This window comes from Carcharodon carcharias, chromosome 28 (genome assembly GCF_017639515.1).
Source record: "Carcharodon carcharias isolate sCarCar2 chromosome 28, sCarCar2.pri, whole genome shotgun sequence".
NCBI lineage: Eukaryota > Metazoa > Chordata > Chondrichthyes > Lamniformes > Lamnidae > Carcharodon > Carcharodon carcharias.
Genome location: NC_054494.1, coordinates 12,603,327 through 12,616,235, shown reverse-complemented (window position 1 = coordinate 12,616,235; position 12,909 = coordinate 12,603,327). Strand labels below are relative to the sequence as shown.

Here is a 12,909-nt window from a genome sequence, read left to right as displayed (position 1 = left end):
GCTGTGATTTGGTCCATTGGGCTCCATGTGGCTGTGATTTGGGTCCATTGGGCTCCATGTGGCTGTGGTTTGGGTCCATTGGGCTCCATGTGGCTGTGATTTGGGTCCATTGGGCTCCATGTGGCTGTGATTTGGGTCCATTGGGCTCCATGTGGCTGTGATTTGGGTCCATTGGGCTCCATGTGGCTCTGATTTGGGTCCGTTGGGCTCCATGTGGCTGTGATTTGGGTCCGTTGGGCTCCATGTGGCTGTGATTTGGGTCCATTGGGCTCCTTGTGGCTGTGATTTGGGTCCATTGGGCTCCATGTGGCTGTGTTTTGGGTCCATTGGGCTCCATGTGGCTGTGATTTGGGTCCATTGGGCTCCATGTGGCTGAGATTTGGGTCCATTGGGCTCCATGTGGCTGTGATTTGTGTCCATTGGGCTCCATGTGGCTGTGATTTGGGTCCATTGGGCTCCATGTGGCTGTGATTTGGGTCCATTGGGCTCCATGTGGCTGTGATTTGGGTCCATTGGGCTCCATGTGGCTGTGATTTGGGTCCATTGGGCTCCATGTGGCTGTGATTTGGGTCCATTGGGCTCCATGTGGCTGTGATTTGGGTCCATTGGGCTCCATGTGGCTGTGATTTGGGTCCATTGGGTTCCATGTGGCTGTGATTTGGGTCCAATAGGCTCCATGTGACTGTGATTTGGGTCCATTGGGGGCTCCATGTGGCTGTGATTTGGGTCCATTATGCTCCATGTGGCTGTGATTTGGGTCAAATGGGCTCCATGTGGCTGTGATTTGGGTCCATTGGGCTCCATGTGGCTGTGATTTGGGTCCATTGGGCTCCATGTGGCTGTGATTTGGGTCCATTGGGCTCCATGTGGCTGTGCTTTGGGTCCATTGGGCTCCATGTGGCTGTGATTTGGGTCCATTGGGCTCCATGTGGCTTTGATTTGGGTCCAATGGGTGCTCCATGTGGCTAGGATTTGCGTCCAATGGGGGCTCCATGTGTCTGTGATTTGGGTCCATTGGGGGCTCCATGTGGCTGTGATTTGGGTCCATTGGGGGCTCCATGTGTCTGTGATTTGGCTCCATTGGGGGCTCCATGTGGCTGTGATTTGGCTCCATTGGGGGCTCCATGTGGCTGTGATTTGGGTCCAATGGGTTCCATGTGGCTTTGATTTGGGTCATTGGGCTCCATGTGGCTGTGATTTGGATCCATTGGGCTCCATGTGGCTGTGATTTGGGTACATTGGGCTCCATGTGGCTGTGCTTTGGGTCCATTGGGCTCCATGTGGCTGTGCTTTGGGTCCATTGGGCTCCATGTGGCTGTGCTTTGGGTCCATTGGGCTCCATGTGGCTGTGGTTTGTGTCCATTGCGAGCTCCACGTGGCTGTGATTTGGGTCCATTGGGCTCCATGTGGCTGTGGTTTGTGTCCATTGCGAGCTCCATGTGGCTGTGATTTGGGTCCATTGGGCTCCATGTGGCTGTGGTTTGTGTCCATTGCGAGCTCCATGTGGCTGTGATTTGGGTCCATTGGGCTCCATGTGGCTGTGATTTAGGTCCATTGCGAGCTCCATGTGGCTGTGATTTGGGTCCAATGGGTTCCATGTGGCTTTGATTTGGGTCCATTGGGCTCCATGTGGCTTTGATTTGGGTCCATTGGGCTCCAGGTGGCTGTGATTTGGGTCCAATGGGTGCTCCATGTGGCTGTGATTTAGGTCCATTGGGGGTTCCATGTGGCTGTGATTTGGGCCCATTGGGGGTTCCATGTGGCTGTGATTTGGGCCCATTGGGGGCTCCATGTGGCTGTGATTTGGGTCCATTGGGCTCCATGTGGCTGTGATTTGGGTCCATTGGGCTCCATGTGGCTGTGATTTGGTCCATTGGGCTCCATGTGGCTGTGATTTGGGTCCATTGGGCTCCATGTGGCTGTGATTTGGGTCCATTGGGCTCCATGTGGCTGTGATTTGGGTCCATTGGGCTCCATGTGGCTGTGATTTGGGTCCATTGGGCTCCATGTGGCTGTGATTTGGGTCCATTGGGCTCCATGTGGCTGTGATTTGGGTCCATTGGGCTCCATGTGGCTGTGATTTGGGTCATTGGGCTCCATGTGGCTGTGATTTGGGTCCATTGGGCTCCATGTGGCTGTGATTTGGGTCCATTGGGCTCCATGTGGCTGTGATTTGGGTCCATTGGGCTCCATGTGGCTGTGATTTGGGTCCATTGGGCTCCATGTGGCTGTGATTTGGGTCCATTGGGCTCCATGTGGCTGTGATTTGGGTCCATTGGGCTCCATGTGGCTGTGATTTGGGTCCATTGGGCTCCATGTGGCTGTGATTTGGGTCCATTGGGCTCCATGTGGCTGTGATTTGGGTCCTTTGGGCTCCATGTGGCTGTGATTTGGGTCCAATGGGGGCTCCATGTGGCTGTGATTTGGGTCCATTGGGGGCTCCATGTGGCTGTGATTTGGGTCCATTGGGCTCCATGTGGCTGTGATTTGGGTCCATTGGGCTCCATGTGGCTGTGATTTGGGTCCATTGGGCTCCATGTGGCTGTGATTTGGGTCCATTGGGCTCCATGTGGCTGTGATTTGGATCCATTGGGCTCCATGTGGCTGTGATTTGGGTCCATTGGGCTCCATGTGGCTGTGCTTTGCGTCCATTGGGCACCATGTGGCTGTGCTTTGCGTCCATTGGGCATCATGTGGCTGTGCTTTGCGTCCATTGGGCTCCATGTGGCTGTGCTTTGGGTCCATTGGGCTCCATGTGGCGGTGGTTTGTGTCCAATGGGCTCCATGTGGCTGTGATTTGGGTCCATTGGGGGCTCCATGTGGCTGTGATTTGGGTCCAATGGGTTCCATGTGGCTTTGATTTGGGTCCATTGGGCTCCATGTGGCTGTGATTTGGGTCCATTGGGCTCCATGTGGCTGTGATTTGGGTCCATTGGGCTCCAGGTGGCTGTGATTTGGGTCCAATGGGGGCTCCATGTGGCTGTGATTTAGGTCCATTGGAGGTTCCATGTGGCTGTGATTTGGGCCCATTGGGGGCTCCATGTGGCTGTGATTTGGGTCCATTGGGCTCCATGTGGCTGTGGTTTGGGTCCATTGGGCTCCATGTGGCTGTGATTTGGGTCCATTGGGCTCCATGTGGCTGTGATTTGGGTCCATTGGGCTCCATGTGGCTGTGATTTGGGTCCATTGGGCTCCATGTGGCTGTGATTTGGGTCCATTGGGCTCCATGTGGCTGTGATTTGGGACCATTGGGCTCCATGTGGCTGTGATTTGGGTCCATTGGGCTCCATGTGGCTGTGATTTGTGTCCATTGGGCTCCATGTGGCTGTGATTTGTGTCCATTGGGCTCCATGTGGCTGTGATTTGGGTCCATTGGGCTCCATGTGGCTGTGATTTGGGTCCATTGGGCTCCATGTGGCTGTGATTTGGGTCCATTGGGCTCCATGTGGCTGTGATTTGGGTCCATTGGGTCCCATGTGGCTGTGATTTGGGTCCAATAGGCTCCATGTGACTGTGATTTGGGTCCATTGGGGGCTCCATGTGGCTGTGATTTGGGTCCAATATGCTCCATGTGGCTGTGATTTGGGTCCATTGGGCTCCATGTGGCTGTGATTTGGGTCCATTGGGCTCCATGTGGCTGTGATTTGGGTCCTTTGGGCTCCATGTGGCTGTGATTTGGGTCCATTGGGCTCCATGTGGCTGTGCTTTGGGTCCATTGGGCTCCATGTGGCTGTGATTTGGGTCCATTGGGCTCCATGTGGCTTTGATTTGGGTCCAATGGGTGCTCCATGTGGCTAGGATTTGCGTCCAATGGGGGCTCCATGTGTCTGTGATTTGGGTCCATTGGGGGCTCCATGTGGCTGTGATTTGGGTCCATTGGGGGCTCCATGTGGCTGTGATTTGGCTCCATTGGGGGCTCCATGTGGCTGTGATTTGGCTCCATTGGGGGCTCCATGTGGCTGTGATTTGGGTCCAATGGGTTCCATGTGGCTTTGATTTGGGTCATTGGGCTCCATGTGGCTGTGATTTGGATCCATTGGGCTCCATGTGGCTGTGATTTGGGTACATTGGGCTCCATGTGGCTGTGCTTTGGGTCCATTGGGCTCCATGTGGCTGTGCTTTGGGTCCATTGGGCTCCATGTGGCTGTGCTTTGGGTCCATTGGGCTCCATGTGGCTGTGGTTTGTGTCCATTGCGAGCTCCATGTGGCTGTGATTTGGGTCCATTGGGCTCCATGTGGCTGTGGTTTGTGTCCATTGCGAGCTCCATGTGGCTGTGATTTGGGTCCATTGGGCTCCATGTGGCTGTGGTTTGTGTCCATTGGGCTCCATGTGGCTGTGATTTGGGTCCATTGGGCTCCATGTGGCTGTGGTTTGTGTCCATTGCGAGCTCCATGTGGCTGTGATTTGGGTCCATTGGGCTCCATGTGGCTGTGATTTGGGTCGATTGCGAGCTCCATGTGGCTGTGATTTGGGTCCATTGGGCTCCATGTGGCTGTGATTTAGGTCCATTGCGAGCTCCATGTGGCTGTGATTTGGGTCCAATGGGTTCCATGTGGCTTTGATTTGGGTCCATTGGGCTCCATGTGGCTGTGATTTGGGTCCATTGGGCTCCAGGTGGCTGTGATTTGGGTCCAATGGGTGCTCCATGTGGCTGTGATTTAGGTCCATTGGGCTCCATGTGGCTGTGATTTGGGTCCATTGGGCTCCATGTGGCTGTGATTTGGGTCCATTGGGCTCCATGTGGCTGTGATTTGGGTCCATTGGGCTCCATGTGGCTGTGATTTGGGTCCATTGGGCTCCATGTGGCTGTGATTTGGGTCCATTGGGCTCCATGTGGCTGTGATTTGGGTCCATTGGGCTCCATGTGGCTGTGATTTGGGTCCATTGGGCTCCATGTGGCTGTGATTTGGGTCCTTTGGGCTCCATGTGGCTGTGATTTGGGTCCAATTGGGGCTCCATGTGGCTGTGATTTGGGTCCATTGGGGGCTCCATGTGGCTGTGATTTGGGTCCATTGGGGGCTCCATGTGGCTGTGATTTGGGTCCATTGGGCTCCATGTGGCTGTGATTTGGGTCCATTGGGCTCCATGTGGCTGTGATTTGGGTCCATTGGGCTCCATGTGGCTGTGATTTGGGTCCATTGGGCTCCATGTGGCTGTGATTTGGGTCCATTGGGCTCCATGTGGCTGTGATTTGGGTCCTTTGGGCTCCATGTGGCTGTGGTTTGGGTCCATTGGACTCCATGTGGCTGTGATTTGGGTCCATTAGGCTCCATGTGGCTGTGATTTGGGTCCATTGGGCTCCATGTGGCTGTGATTTGGGTCCATTGGGCTCCATGTGGCTGTGAATTGGGTCCATTGGGCTCCATGTGGCTGTGATTTGGGTCCATTGGGCTCCATGTGGCTGTGATTTGGGTCCATTGGGCTCCATGTGGCTGTGATTTGGGTCCTTTGGGCTCCTTGTGGCTGTGATTTTGGTCCATTGGGCTCCGTGTGGCTGTGATTCGGGTCCATTGGGCTCCGTGTGGCTGTGATTTGGGTCCAATGGGGGCTCCATGTGGCTGTGATTTGGGTCCAATGGGGGCTCCATGTGGCTGTGATTTGGGTGCATTCGGTTCCATGGTTTGGGGGAGGTGAGAGGGGCGGGGCCTGCCCAGGTCACGTGCTCATTGTTGTTGGTGATGAGCGGCAACATTCGGGCCCCGGCACGCGGCCAGTCCCGCCTCCTCCACCTCAGCGCCGGTCCCCATTGGCTGGGACTGGGAGAGTGTCTCACTGATACTGATCCCCTGGGGGAGTGGAGTGTGTGTGTCTCACTGATACTGATTCCCCCTGGGGTGGGGGAGGGTGTTTGTCTCACTGATACTGATCCCCCTTGGGTCAGGAAGGGTGTGTGTCTCACTGATACTGATCCCCCTGGGGTGGGGGAGGGTGTGTGTCTCACTGATACTGATCCCCTTGGGGTAGGGGAGGTTGTGTGCCTCACTGATACTGATCCCCGTGGGGGAGAGGAGTGTGTGTGTCTCACTGATACTGATCTCCCTGGGGTGGCGGATGGCGTGTGTTTCACTGATACTGATCCCCCTGTGGTGGAGGTGGGTGTGTGTCCCACTGATACTGATCCCCCTGGGGGAGGGGAGGGTGTGTGTCTCACTGATATGATCCCCCTGGGGTAGGGGAGGGTGTGTGTCTCACTGATACTGATCCCCTTGGAGGGGAATGTGTGTGTCTCACAGGTACTGATCCCCTTGGAGAGGAAGGTGTGTGTCTCACTGATACTGATCCCCCTGGGGGATGGAGGGGTGTGTGCCTCACTGATACTGATGCACCTGGGGGCGGAGAGGGTGTGTGTCTCCCTGATACTGATAGCCCTGGGGGAGAGGAGGGTGTGTGTCTCACTGATACTGATCCCCCTGGTCTGGGGGAGGGTGTTTGTCTCACTGATACTGATCCCCTTGGAGAGGAAGGTGTGTGTCTCACTGATACTGATCCCCCTTGGGGAGAGAAGGGTGTGTGTCTCACTGATACTGATCCCCTTGGAGAGGAAGGCGTGTGTCTCATTGATACTGATCCCCCTGGGGTGGGGGTGGGTGTGTGTCTCACTGATACTGATCCCCCTGGGGGAGAGGAGGGTGTGTGTCTCACTTATACTGATCCCCCTGGGGGAGGGAAGTGTGTGTGTCTCACTGATACTGATCCCCCTGGGGGTGGGCAAGGTGTGTGTCTCACTGATACTGATCCCCTTGGAGAGGAAGGTGTGTGTTTCACGGATACTGATCCCCCTGGGGGAGGGAAGGCTGTGTGTCTCACTGATACTGATCCCCCTGGGGGAGGTCGAGGGTGTGCGTCTCATTGATACTGATCCCCTGCGGGAGCGGAGGGTGTGTGTCTCACTAATACTGATCCCGTGGGGAGGGGAGAGTGTGTGTCTCACTGATACTGATCCCCAGGGGAGGGGAGGGAGTGTGTCTCACTGATACTGATCCCCTGGGGGAGGGGAGTGTGTGTGTCTCACTGATACTGATCCCCCTGGGTTGGGGGAGGGCGTGTGTGTCTCTCTGATACTGGTCCCCCTGGGGTGGAGGTGGCTGTGTGTCTCACTGATACTGATCCCCCTGGGGTGGGGGAGGGTGTATGTGTCTCACTGATACTGATCCCCTTGGAGGGGAAGGTGTGTGTCTCACAGGTACTGATCCCCTTGGAGAGGAAGGTGTGTGTCTCACTGATACTGATCCCCTTGGGGGAGGGGTGTGTGCCTCACTGATACTGATCCCCCTGGGGGCGGGGGGGGGTGTGTGTCTCTCTGATACTGATCCCGCTGGTGGAGGGGATTGTATGTGTGTCTCACTGATACTGATTCCCCTGGGGAGGGGAGGGTGTGTGCATCACTGATACTGATCCCCCTGGGGTGGGGGAGGGTGTGTCTCACTGATACTGATCCCCCTGGGGGAGAGGAGGGTGTGTGTCTCACTGATACTGATCCCCCTGGGGTGGGGGAGGGTGTGTGTCTCACTGATACTGATCCCCCTGGGGGTGGTTTGTGATTTGGGTCCATTGGGGGCTCCATGTGGCTGTGATTTGGGTCCATTGGGCTTCATGTGGCTGTGATTTGGGTGCATTCGGTTCCATGGTTTGGGGGAGGTGAGAGGGGCGGGGCCTGCCCAGGTCACGTGCTCATTGTTGTTGGTGATGAGCGGCAACTTCCGAGCCCCGGCACGCGGGCCGTCCCGCCTCCTCCACCTCAGCGCCGGTCCCCATTGGTTGGGACTGGGAGTGTGTCTCACTGATACTGATCCGTTGGGGGAGGGGAGTGTGTGTGTCTCACTGATACTGATCCCTATGCGGTGGGGGAGGGTGTGTGTCTCACTGATACTGATCCCCCTGGGGTCGGGGAGGGTGTGTGTCTCACTGATACTGATCCCCCTGGGGTAGGGGAGGGTGTGTGTCTCATTGATACTGATCCCCCTGGGGTAGGGGATGGTGTGTGTCTCACTGATGCTGATCCCCTTGGAGGAGAAGGTGTGTGTCTCACTGATACTGATCCCGCTGGGGGAGGGGAGGGTGTGTGTCTCATTGATACTGATCCCCCTTGGGTAGGGGATGGTGTGTGTCTCACTGATGCTGATCCCCTTGGAGGGGAGGGTGTGTGTCTCACTGATGCTGATCCCCTTGGAGGGGAAGGTGTGTGTCTCACTGATACTGATCCCCCTGTGGTGGGGGAGGGTGTGTGTCTCACTGATACTGATCCCCCTGGGGGTGGGGGAGGGTGTGTGTCTCACTGATACTGATCCCCCTGGGGTGGGGGAGGGTGTGTGTCTCACTGATACTGATCCCCCTGGGGGAGAGAAGGGTGTGTGTCTCACTGATACTGATCCCCTTGGAGAGGAAGGCGTGTGTCTCACAGGTACTGATCCCCTTGGAAAGGAAGGTGTGTGTCTCACTGATACTGATCCCCCTGGGGGAGGGAAGGGTGTGTGCCTCACTGATACTGATCCCCCTGGGGGCGGGGAGGGTGTGTGTCTCTCTGATACTGATCCCCCTGGTGGAGGGGAGTGTGTGTGTGTCTCACTGATACTGATCCCCCTGGGGGAGAGGAGGGTATGTGTCTCACTGATACTGATCCCTCTGGGGGAGGGGAGGGTGTGTGTCTCACTGATACTGATCTCCTTGGAGGGGAAGGCGTGTGTGTCACAGGTACTGATCCCCTTGGAAAGGAAGGTGTGTGTCTCACTGATACTGATCCCCCTGGGGGAGGGAAGGGTGTGTGCCTCACTGATACTGATCCCCCTGGGGTGGGGGAGGGTGTGTGTCTCACTGATACTGATCCCCCTGGGGGAGAGAAGGGTGTGTTTCTCACTGATACTGATCCCCCTGGTGGAGGGGAGGGTGTGTGTCTCACTGATACTGATCCCCCTGGAGTAGGGTAGTGTGTGTGTCTCACTGATACTGATCCCCTTGGAGGGGAAGGCGTGTGTCTCACAGGTACTGATCCCCTTGGAAAGGAAGGTGTGTGTCTCACTGATACTGATCCCCCTGGGGAGGGAAGGGTGTGTGCCTCACTGATACTGATCCCCCTGGGGGCGGGGAGGGTGTGTGTCTCTCTGATACTGATCCCCCTGGTGGAGGGGAGTGTGTGTGTGTCTCACTGATACTGATCCCCCTGTGGGAGGGGAGGGTGTGTGCCTCACTGATACTGATCCCCCTGGGGGAGAGGAGGGTGTGTGTCTCACTGATACTGATCCCTCTGGGGGAGTGGATGGTGTGTGTCTCACTGATACTGTTCCCCCTCGGGGTGGCGAAGGTGTGTGTCTCACTGATACTGATCCCCTTGGAGAGGAAGGTGTGTGTCTCACTGATACTGATCCCCCTGGGGGAGTGGAGGATGTGTGTTTCACTGATACTGATCCCCCTGGGGGAGGTCGAGGGTGTGTGTCTCACTGATACTGATCCCTTGCGGTGTGTGTCTCACTAATACTGATCCCCTGGGGGAGGGGAGGGTGTGTGTCTCACTGATACTGATCCCGTGGGGAGGGGAGAGTGTGTGTCTCACTGATACTAATCCCCTGGGGGAGGGGAGGGAGTTTGTCTCACTGATACTGATCCCCCTGGGGGAGGGGAGAGTGTGTGTCTCACTGATACTGATCCCCTGGGGGAGGGGAGTGTGTGTGTCTCACTGATACTGATCCCCCTGGGGTGGGGGAGGGCGTGTGTCTCTCTGATACTGGTCCCCCTGGGGTGCGGGAGGCTGTGCGTCTCACTGATACTGATCCCCCTGGTGTGGGAGAGGGTGTGTGTGTCTCACTGATACTTATCCCCTTGGAGGGGAAGGTGTGTGTCTCACAGGTACTGATCCCCTTGGAGAGGAAGGTGTGTGTCTCACTGATACTGATCCCCTTGGTGGAGGGAAGGGTGTGTGCCTCACTGATACTGATCCCCCTGGTGGAGGTGAGGGTGTGTGTGTCTCACTGGTACTGATCCCTTTTGGGGAGGGGAGGGTGTGTTTCTCACTGATACTGATCCCCCTGCGGTAGGGGAGGGTGTTTGTCTCACTGATACTGATCCCCTTGCGGGAGGGGTAGGTGTGTGTCTCACTGATACTGACAGAGGAGCCAATGTTGGTCTGTGAGCATTGGGGTGATGGTGAATGGCACTTAGTGTGAGGTAGGATACAGGCATCAGAGTTTTGGATGAGCTCAGTTTTATGGTGAAAGATTGAGGGCCAACCAGGAGAGCACTGGAATTAACTAGTCAAGAGTAACAAAGGTATGGATGAGGGTTTCGCTATCAACATCCTGGAGTTATTACTGACCGGTAACTGAACTGGACCAGCCTTATAAATACTGTGGCTACAAGAGCAGGCTAAAGGCTGGGAATTCTGTAGCAAGTAACTCACCTACTGACTCCCCAAATTCTGTCCACCATGTAAAAAGCACAAGTCAGGAGTGTGATGAAATACTCCCTACCTGCCTGGATGATTACAGCTTCAACAGCACTCGAGAAGATTGACACCATCCATGACAAAGCTGCTTGATTGGCACCTCATTCACCACCTTCAACATTCACTCCTTTCATCGCTGGTGCACAGTGTCGGCATTGTGTACCATCTCCAAGATGTGTTGCAGCAACTCCACAAGGGTCCTTTGACCTTCCATACCCATGACCTTTAATACCTAGATGGACAAGGACAGCAGATGCATGTGTACTTGTGTTCCCCTCCAAGCCCCACACTATCCTGACTTGAACTATATTGGCATTCCTTTACTGTTGTTGGGTCAAAATCCTGGAACTCCGTCACTGACAGCACTGTGGGTTTACCTACACCACATGAGGTTCAAGATGGTGGCTCACCACCACCTTCTCAAGGGCAATTAGAGATGGGCAATAAATGCCCATTAAAGAACAAATAAACACAGATGGGTTAGGCCACATTGGAGTTGGATGATGTTACTGAGGTTGACTAGGTGGTCTTTATGATGGCACAAATATGTGGGCAGAAGGTCCTCTGGGGGTCAGATATGACACAAAAGATGCAAATGGCCTGATTGAGCCGCAGGCAGCAGCCAGGGAGCAGGGATGAAGTCTCTGGCTAGGGCACATGGTTTGTGGTGGTGTCTGACGATAATGGCTTCACTCTTTTTTTGACTATTTTAATTGGTAATTTCTGCTTATCCAGTACATGGATAAACAGTGTGACAGATGTAGGTGAGTGGAGCAGGTGAGAATGTGGTGGTCAGTTGGAGCTGGCTGTCATCCATGTACCTGTGGAATCTGAGGTGTTTTTGGATGATGTTTCTGAAAGGGCAGCATGTAGTTAAGAATTAGTAGGCCATGGATAGATCCTTGGTGATCACTAGAAAAAGGAGTGGGTTTAATTCCAGCTGAGTCTGTGGCTGCAACCGGATAGTCGAGTGGAACCAGGCAGATGTGTGTCTCTCACTGACAGTGCTCCTGGTTTCAGTGTATGTGTCTCACACCACTGACAGTGCTCCCGGTTTCAGTGTGTGTGTCAATCCCACACTGAATGTGCTCCCTGTTTGTGTGTGTCTGTCTCTCTCTCTCTCTCACTCCACCATTGACTGTGGCCCCATTTTCAGGGGGTGTGTGTGTGTGTCTCGTGCACTTCTCAATACTCCTGGTTGTGTTGGTGTGTGTCTCACATACTGACAGTGCTCCCGGTTTCTGTTTTTGTGTGTACCTCACACTGACAGTGCTCCTGGTTTCGGTGTGTGTGTGTGTGTGTGTGCCTCACCCGCTGACCGTGCTGCCGGTTTCGGTGTGTGTGTGCCTCACCCGCTGGCCGTGCTGCCGGTTTCGGTGTGTGTGTGCCTCACCCGCTGGCCGTGCTGCCGGTTTCGGTGTGTGTGTGCCTCACCCGCTGGCCGTGCTGCCGGTTTCGGTGTGTGTGTGTGCCTCACCCGCTGGCCGTGCTGCCGGTTTCGGTGTGTGTGTGTGCCTCACCCGCTGGCCGTGCTGCCGGTTTCGGTGTGTGTGTGTGCCTCACCCGCTGGCTGTGCTGCCGGTTTCGGTGTGTGTGTGCCTCACCCGCTGACCGTGCTGCCGGTTTCGGTGTGTGTGTGCCTCACCCGCTGACCGTGCTGCCGGTTTCGGTGTGTGTGTGCCTCACCCGCTGGCCGTGCTGCCGGTTTCGGTGTGTGTGTGCCTCACCCGCTGACCGTGCTGCCGGTTTCGGTGTGTGTGTGCCTCACCCGCTGACTGACTGCGCTGCCGGTTTCGGCGTGTGTGCCTCACACTGTGCTCCCGGCCTCAGTGTGTGTATGTGTGTGTCTCACACTGACAGTGCTCTTGGTTTCAGTGTGTGTGTGTGTCTGTGTGTCTCACTGACTGTGCTCTGGGTTTCTGTGTGTGTGTGTGTCCCGAACTGATATTGCTCCCAGTTTCATTGCGTGTGTGTGTGTGTGTCTCTCTTATTGACAGCACTCCCGGTTTCAGGGTGTGTGTGTCCTTCCTATTGACAGTGCTCCTGCTTTAGCCTCTGTATGTGTGCTACACACTTGACAGTGCTCCTGGTTTGTGTGTGTCTCACAATGACAGTCCTCCTGGTGTCTGTATGTGTGTCTGTGTCACTCTCACGCTGACAGTGCTGCCTTTTTCTTTGTGTGTGCGTCTGTGTGTGTGTTGAGTTATTTAAAAATCCCAGAGGGAAAACTTTAAAAAAACTGTCATAATCTATAATTTTAAGTGTTATCTTTGAGATGCGACTTTTTAATTTCAGGAATCAGACCACCAGATTTAACCAGGCATAGCATTTTCACCTTACAACTTCAAAATTCCTTGCAGACACAGTGGTAGGCCGACAGCTGCCTTTTGACCTCACGTTGCCTCCACCCTGCATACACAAAGTTGCTGAAGTTATAGCTAGCACCGCTCATTGAATGTAAATTCTCATTGTA

At 55.1% G+C, this 12,909-nt stretch overlaps 1 protein-coding gene across 3 annotated transcripts in view; it reads left to right on the top strand.

The window, feature by feature from the left end:
* zfand4 (zinc finger, AN1-type domain 4) overlaps nucleotides 1–12,909 on the top strand; it is an 84,284-nt gene that overhangs the window by 28,298 nt on the left and 43,077 nt on the right. The window lies entirely within an intron of this gene.